The sequence below is a fragment of the Blennius ocellaris genome (assembly GCF_963422515.1).
Source record: "Blennius ocellaris genome assembly, chromosome: 10".
NCBI classification, from domain to species: Eukaryota; Metazoa; Chordata; class Actinopteri; order Blenniiformes; family Blenniidae; genus Blennius; species Blennius ocellaris.
In genome coordinates, this window is record NC_137659.1 from 22,821,746 (window position 1) to 22,830,185 (window position 8,440).

Genomic DNA, 8,440 nt, shown 5'->3' on the forward strand with positions numbered 1-8,440 from the left:
ACCAAAACCTTGTTTCATTGTTTGAATTCATTCGCCAGCTTAGCCTAGCAATAGCATTAGTGATGCTTCTCTGTCCTCCTCCTCCTCCTCCTCCTCCTCCTGATGCTCGCCCAACAGTATCTCGGGGGGGGGCGGGGCTTAGCCAGAGGTTCATTGGCCTGAATTTGGACACGAACGAAGGTCATCAGAATATATTATAGCGCAGAAGTATCTTCATTTGAATACCTTTCCATGCAACATAGATCACTCTAGTTATTCTTACAGATTGGTTTCTTATTCAGTTGAATACACACATCTAGTGTTCGACTGGAATTCACTTGAAAGTCACGAGAAGTTCATCAAAATCAGCAGGTGAACATGCAGGAGGAACCACAACTAACACTTCCAGTCACAGTGGGAACGTCTCAGCTTTAATCTCTTCTCATCATGAACAAACAACTTACATTTATTTACAATATAATGTTCACAGGACAGTTTAGTGCCTCCATATTCATTTTGACACCACAGGCATTGTTCGGCTTCAATTAGTGCTCCTGTAAAAATGAATAGAATAAAATAAACGAGAAGAGTCACAATCTATCAAACACAGATTGGTGAATCAGAACAGGAGCGTAGATGTGAAGGATCCTCATGTTTCCATCACCTCACTGAGACGCCTCATGGCTAAACCAGGGAAAGAATCCTCTTTACTGCTAATAAACATCAAATCTGACTATGTCGAGGCTGAAGCCATTTGACAGGTAAAACTGATATTTTATGCCTGATAGCAGAGCGAGTTATAACAGAATGTCAATCTAATTGAATTCCTTTGCGTCATTGAGTGTTAGAATCCGGCATCGTTTTTGCATTCATTGCGGATGAGAGATAAAACAACTGCTTCACGTGTGGGCGGCTTTACAAAAAGGTTTAATTATTTCCAGAGTCGTACTTGCAATAAACCCTGTTTCTTGCCTGAAGGAGCTACTCAGCCACCTACTATAATTTCAATCCTCTGGTTGTCAAAGCTTTAGAGAACGCTTCTGTCTTGCCGTGGCTTCGGGGACGCCGAACAAAAACTAACAACGCTTTTTAGCAAAATTATCAGCTCATTGTCAGTAAATGCAGCCTGATACTGCAGGATGTTCATGCTGGGTCTTCTCATTTGCTGACAATCAGTTTAAACACACCAGGCTGCTTAAAATACATTAGCTAAGAAGATTTCTCAAAGCAAAATTATAACAAGTCAGCTTTAGTGGCTTTCTGTGTGGAGTCGCCACGTTTTCCATGCGTTTCCTGCCACAGTCCACAAACATGCCAGCAACTGGTGATTCTAAAGCCCGATAGTCTCTGGTCTCGTCTGGAGACTGTTTTCTTCAACATCGTGTGTTGGGTTTAGGTTGCGACTGGGAATGAGAAGGTAGAAAGATCTAGCATGAAAGAATCAATTGAAATCCCCATTAAAATTAACATTAGGAAGAGGGAGAAAGGTTTTAATGGTTTGGGATGTGGTTTATTTATCTATTAAGGATTTCCAGGTTATAGTTCATAAAAGGAATAAAAGGACTGTAAATGAATAACTGACATTTAAATTATAATGTAATTTAATCACCACCCCTGGTAGGTAGTGAGTGGGACACAATCTTATTAGCAGTGAATTCTCCAACTTCCATGCAATACATATTTTTACAGTTAATGAAAAAAAAAAAAAGACTGTTGTGGTGATTGAAGTGATTAAGATCAAGAGTTTCGGTTTTATTTCCATCCTCCTGTAACAGATTCACGTCTGGCCATCGGGTCTCATTCTGATTACTTAATGTGTCCTGTGTTCACATGAATGCTGATTAAGAGAAAACAGCATCGAGCGTTCAAGTACACTGAGAGTGTACCATAGAAATATAATATATACGATCCACAATCAGTTAACTACACACATTGACAAGACAAAAAAGAAAACTTCAATATTGCACTTTTAAAAATACAAGCGTCCTCCTCTGTGATATGAAATGTCCTGAAAACTTTACGAAATCCTCTCAAAAGACCAAAAAGTTCAGAGTTACCCTCACACCAGTATAGGGTTTGGATCAGTGAAAATGAAGCTGATTTTAAAACCTACATTTTTTTAAAGAAATGAATTGAGTGCCAAAAGATCAAAGGAAAGCCTGGGGGCGTCCAGCTCCGGTCCTGGAGGGACGCCATCCTGCATGTTTTACACGTCGCCCTGCTTCAGTACCTGAAACTAATGATGATGTCATCGTCAAGCTTGTGAAAAAGCCCAATGAGGAATCAGTGATTGAAATCAGGTGCGTTGCCACTGGAAGAGACCTCGAGGAACGAGTTTGGACGCTAACAGCAAATCTTTTCATTTGAAATGACGTGGAAAAACCAACATCAAACTACTTAGAGTGAGATTTCAGAGTCAATAGTTTCACTTGCGATATGTGGGAGTGTTTCTGCAATAGATGTTCCTCTCATGATGAACATTATTCTACTGTAGAGGGGAAGCAGTAAGCAGAGGGGGTCTACCCTCCCTGCTTCGCCGAGCTGAGTGAGCACAGTTCCTCTTTTAACATATTCACTAATATACAAGTTTCACAGGAACATAGATGGCAATTTATTTGAACTAAACCAGGTTAAAACCTCCATCCTCCTTCAATGGGCGCCCGATCGGCAGGGTCTAAAGGGGTGAGGGTTTTAGATCGAGGTCCAACAAGACAGAGTGACTTTCCAAATAGATCTCCTTTATATAGAGGTCTTCTTTGTTCAGGTTGAAACTGTTACACTCTTGCTAAAGGAGGTGGAGAGTAAGTTTCAGAAAGCCACATTAGCAACGATTCCTTCTGGATTGAGGATGTTGCTGCAACTCAGAGCGGTGAGGCTGAACAATCGAAAACTGCTGCTTTTGAAATCGCTCTTCTGAAAACTGTAGCTGTTTTCCACATCGATCCAAAACCTCTGACAACACAATATAAGATTATCTCTCTTTGTTGTCAAGAGGCAATGACCTGTGTCTGGATTGCTGTTTTTGCCCAAATCACAGTTTGCTATTTGGTACAGCCTGAAGTCAATAACGATAATTCTACACTCGATATAGTACCAATTGTTCACAGTGGATGATGAGCTGAGAGCACCCAGGAGAAATATTCGCACTTTTTCCTTCCTTGGACCTGCCTTGACAGACGCTGACCACCTAAAGTTTGGAAACACCCACATAAAGCTGCTGTTGCAGCCGCAACTAATCACCACATGTTGACCCGTGGCAAATTCCCAGAAGTCTCTAGGCTTTTCTGCTTTTAACACGTCAACTTTGAGGACAAAACGCTGACCATCTGAAGAAAAGATCCCATCGACTTACTGGGATAAGAATAAAAAGATCAGATGTTAAGTTCTCTTCAGTTTACCGTGGTCACATTGTTGTGGCTGATAGGTACATCCTGGCTCGTAAGGCTCTTTGTGTCAGGGGAGTTTAGGAGAAGCTGTGGCTTCAGGAGAGTTTGTTCCCATAGTTTGACTCCATTAGAGGACCATTGATCATGTGATGGTAGAACCGTTGTGTAACTGTTATGTGTACACGAGGGCTCAGTCCTTTGGTTCAGACAACAGCCTGATAATTGTTTCCTGAAGTAACATCAAACGATCTATTCAGTCGGGTGAGATGCGTTAATGTTTTCTTGTTGTAATGCTGGTCATACTCGAGTGAAACCTGGATTCTCGCTGATTGGCTGAGAACGAATCTGGATTCCTGTGGGAACTTTGTCCAGGTTCAAAGAAGCAAGTCCTTGTCGCCATCCAACAAAATGTCTTGATGATGGAACCTGTATGACCTGCAGGTGCACTCCGGCTCCATGTGAGGCCTTTCTCCTGGGACTCATGGCAGCTTGAGCAGTGTTTGGAGGGGAGGTGGGGGGGGGGGGGGGGGGGGTCCTGTCTGACTCCACAATGACCCAACCATCTGCTCTCAGAAGCCCAACAAGGTGGAAAACGAGGGTGAAAGTGGCACTTGCTCTTACACCTGACAAGACCTGCTGTCTTTCCAAATTCGTCCTCTCTCCTCGTCAGCTTGAATATGAAAACAAGGCATGTAGGACGTGCCAGGAAAATGTGATGCACAACCACATCAGCCCAACACGGAATGACATCAAACGACACAGAACGACAGCTGCTGTTAGCAGTGCTAGCTTCTTTGTTGAAATGGAATCTCATCTGAGATGGTAACACAACTCATCACAATCACCAGGCTGTCATTTTTCAGTGTTGTGTTGGGACGCTCACCGTTCATACTGGTACCGAATCACTGTTGGGTCAATCAGAGAAACCATTGTCAGCAATTTGGTGGCGTGCTTGTATTGTTTGAGGAAATCCAACATTTTTCATGATCGATTGCGGCATTGAAACTCTGTATGCTTTCGACGTGCTCTTTATTATATTTTACCAGCAGTTTCTAGTTGTAATTTGAGTTGGGGGGGGTTTGGGGGGGGGTGCCACACATACCATATATTTCCCAATAGACGTGCAGTGCGCTAGTGCATACTTCGAGGTGTGCGTCTATCAGGAACATGTTAGCGCAAGTTAAAACAGTTTAAATGACTGTTGTTTCTGCATTTTTGCAACCACTGCGAAAAGTCACATTTTATCAAGTAGTGAGTTTTGGTCTTTCTTCGCATGCGTCACATCTTTGAAAAAGGGAGGTGATCTTCTATGTTTTAGGCAGTGCTCTTCTATTGGGAGCTATACGGTATATACGCCAGCATTTAAAATCGTTGCTTAAGACTGATAACAGGCTCCTAATTCACATAATGTATTTTGGTGACAGTGTTTAAGACTATAAATTGTGTGAGATTTTGAAAATTGTCTTGGCATTTGTTTGTGGGTTGAAGAGTCTTTAATAAAACTTCAGTTTTGCCAACAGAGGAATGTGTCACTAGCACCAACCAATGGGTATTATGCGGATCTACAATTAACATTAACAAAATAAAAATACACCAGACATGCTAATGAACGCCTGGTTGACTCGTCACCATTTGTCCCCGCAGACTCCCGTCCACATCAGGATGCTTCCAGATCAGACAACCGTCACACAGCTGGGCCGGGATCAAGCCTGTTTACAATACAGCTCCTCCTGTAACACAGTGCTCCTCCGAAACAAAGTGTGTGACCTCATCCAGGGCATGGTTTCAGGCAGAAATCTGGGTTTTGGGAGTCCATCCAGGAAAATCTGGGTGTCCAAAACGTTTTTGATCGGTTTTCACTTGTACCTGTACCTGTACCTGTACCTGTACCTGTACCTGTATCTGTATCTGTATCTGTACCTGTACCTGTACCTGTACCTGTACCTGTACCTGTACCTGTACCTGTACCTGTATCTGTATCTGTATCCACCTGTGTGGATTCTGCAGATAGAATTCCTCAGCATCTTGCAAATAAAATCTGTCCACGATCCATCCCTCTGACTTTGAAGGTATCAGGATGAGTCACAGAATTACTAACCAATCAGAGGCCACCTTTCAAAACGCAATATACCTCATTACCAGGCGTAATACAAAACCAGAAGTCAGTTGGAGTTGTGTAATTCGCTATATATTGGCGAAAAAAGATGAATTTAGGCAAAATTAGATGCTGACAAATACACATATTTTAGAGGCTTTGAGCAACACACCCGCTATTTTTAAGGCAGTCTTTTCCGAAAATGGACCATCCAAATGACGGCTGGACGGCTCGCTGCCTAAAACCATGGCCATGTTCAGGATGAGATGCCACGCATGATCCCCGACCATCCTGACAGCAGACACACCAACAGAACCCAGGGAAATGTCCTCCACTCCTTCACAGGCGACTGTTCACCATTGCTCAGGAGGCTGAAACAAACTTGTCCCCTCATCCAGTGCTGAATAATGTCTGCCACCGAGAGCTTCCTGCCTGACTTGCTGCACTGTGAGCTTCTCCATCTGTAGCGAGGAGGACAGGGAGGACCTGCAGCAGGTGGTGAGGGGGCAGATTACATAATACGATAAAGACCACTACACTCAGTGTTGGAGGAGACTGTATCCTCAACACAGCTCGGAGGCAAGTTGGTGCGACGTCCTCTCACAAAACCAGCAAGGTCTGTCCGTTCTTTCATCCAAAGAATGAAAACAAGGCAGCACAGCAAACTATAATCCACATATAACCACTTCACTGGAACAATTTTCAACCAGTTTCAACCTTAGCATGGACAAACTGAGCTCATCCCGACAATGGCCAAGATCTGCTTCCGCTTAACTTTCACGAAAGTAAAAGCTTCAGGAAGTTAAGCCCTTTACTCCCGTGGCATCAGCTTATTATTTCTTTCAAACTGGAGCATGTTCGGGTTACTGCTTTGCCCATCGATCAACATAACTTAAATAGCAATGTTGATCGTTATGTTGATGTCCCTACATATTCAAAATGCGGTCATTTTGAACTCAGACCCTGAATTCACAGTGCATGGGAACATTGTCGATCACAATTACATCAGTCTTTTATAATATATATTGTGCATATTGATATTACGATAACTACATATTGTGCAGGCCCAAACTAAAGAACAAATTCAGAGAGTCAGAGGCTGATATTCTGGGTTGAGTCACCATGAGCGGAGACGAGCTGTCACTCAGGACCTGGTGGAGCCCAGGGACATTCACAACGCCGCCCCGTCAGAAACGTGAGCCGGCAGCCATGTAGCACCACTCAAACTTTGTTAGCGGCGTGGAAAAACACTGCGCTGCATAGTGATCAGCCCATTGCCCTGATTTACTGCCCTAGAACCGTGCAGCTGGTGGAGGTGTGGGCGAGAACGCTGCACGTTACTCCTCCACCCGCTGCTCGCCACTTCCCTGCAGTCGGAGGCGTGATGTTCCTCCCCTGGTCCTCCGGGGTGAACCCTATCATGCATGTTGATGAAGTGAGGACATATTTTTCAAGACACGTCGGTGGCGACTGAGCACAGAGCGGAGCAGGCGTTCTTCAGCATGTTGTTCTCTTCCCGAGGTCTGTAGTTCAGAACACAGATATAAAAATACACTCCATTCAAGAGGCCCATGTTGCCTAGCAGCCAGTTAGTGGGTAGGATAGTGTGACAGCGTGCGAGATAGAAAATGTAGGAGACACAGAGCGGCTCAGTGAGGGAGAGAGGCAGAGGAGAGCACAAACCAGGACAAATCCTCAATGTTGTTCCACCCAAAGCAAGGCAGATTCTGCCCCGTCACCCGACGTTAATGAGCACGGACGGGATGTTTGGTTTCCTCGCCTCACGTCAGACTGTTGTTGCTTTGGAGAGGGGGGCCGAACCGAAGCCATCTGCAACCCTCTGCAGTAGAGCCTTTTAAGGGAAGCGACCAAATCAGCATAGAAACACACGCAAACAGGCTTTTCTCTAATTAGCCAGTCATCTATGATTCACACAAATACTGAGCTCTGCCCGTCGCCGGGGTTTTGGGAACCGTGTGACTTTAGCAAGAAGGATTGGTTTGAAATGTGCAGACTGGAAGCACAAAGCCAGTCGTGTTGCACAAACGGAGGCTAATCTGCATCAGGGAGGAATTGAACGGGGGCACAAATCAACAGGCATGCAGACCGATGTAGAGACTGGCAGCTTTGCCAACAGCATTAATCCTACTGATGTCCTTCTTCTCTTTGACCTCTGCAGCCGTCCAAACTTACAATGGCCTACCATGGAACCACATCTCTAGAAAACCAATACAATTACAGAGCAGGCAACAAACACGTCAGGACCTATAACAGTGGTCTTTCTCTTGGCCATAATTCTTTACCAGTCATGAAATCATGCAGAGAAATATCTCGTGCAGTAACATTCCTTCTCATTATTGCAAATCGCATTAAGACATAATTTGTTGTTGGACTTCATTTTCACTATATATAGTTGATATTCCAACAATTTGTGAAATAATGCACAGCCCTAATATTTATATCAAGTCCGTTTCAGCCTATCATGTGTTGAAATGAAGAAGTGAATAAATAATACGATAATGGAACGCTATAGCTGGACGTTTGTCCATTCATCCTGTCAAAATGGACATTTTGACTCCAGTTTATCCCTGTTTAAGTGACATTGAAGCATTATTTTTAAAATAAGCACAGAGGTAGACCCGTTTGTTTTGTTTTTGTTTTTTACTGGCAAAAGTTCCACAACTTTTTGCAAAGAATCCACTACATCACCAGATTTGTCTAGTTTGCTACAGAAACTAACATCCAGTTGTGGCTAACAGGAGACCTGCTCATCACTGCTCATGACAAACTACCTCTGATTGGCTGAGAGAGGCGTGATGGAAACATCCTATTGGCCCCAGAGAATAATAGATCGTCAACACTGAATTTTTGGGACGGTGTGACCAGAAATTATTAATAATCAAATTAATTCAACAAGTGGAAAATGTGGAGAAATTTACAAAATAAAAGGCTGTTGTTAATGCATTTTTAATAGTGAGTG

The 8,440-nt window shown here is 43.6% G+C and overlaps 1 pseudogene across 1 annotated transcript in view; it reads right to left on the bottom strand.

The window, feature by feature from the left end:
• LOC308135563 (phospholipid phosphatase-related protein type 4-like) overlaps window positions 1-8,440 on the bottom strand; it is a 31,185-nt pseudogene that overhangs the window by 19,600 nt on the left and 3,145 nt on the right. The window lies entirely within an intron of this gene.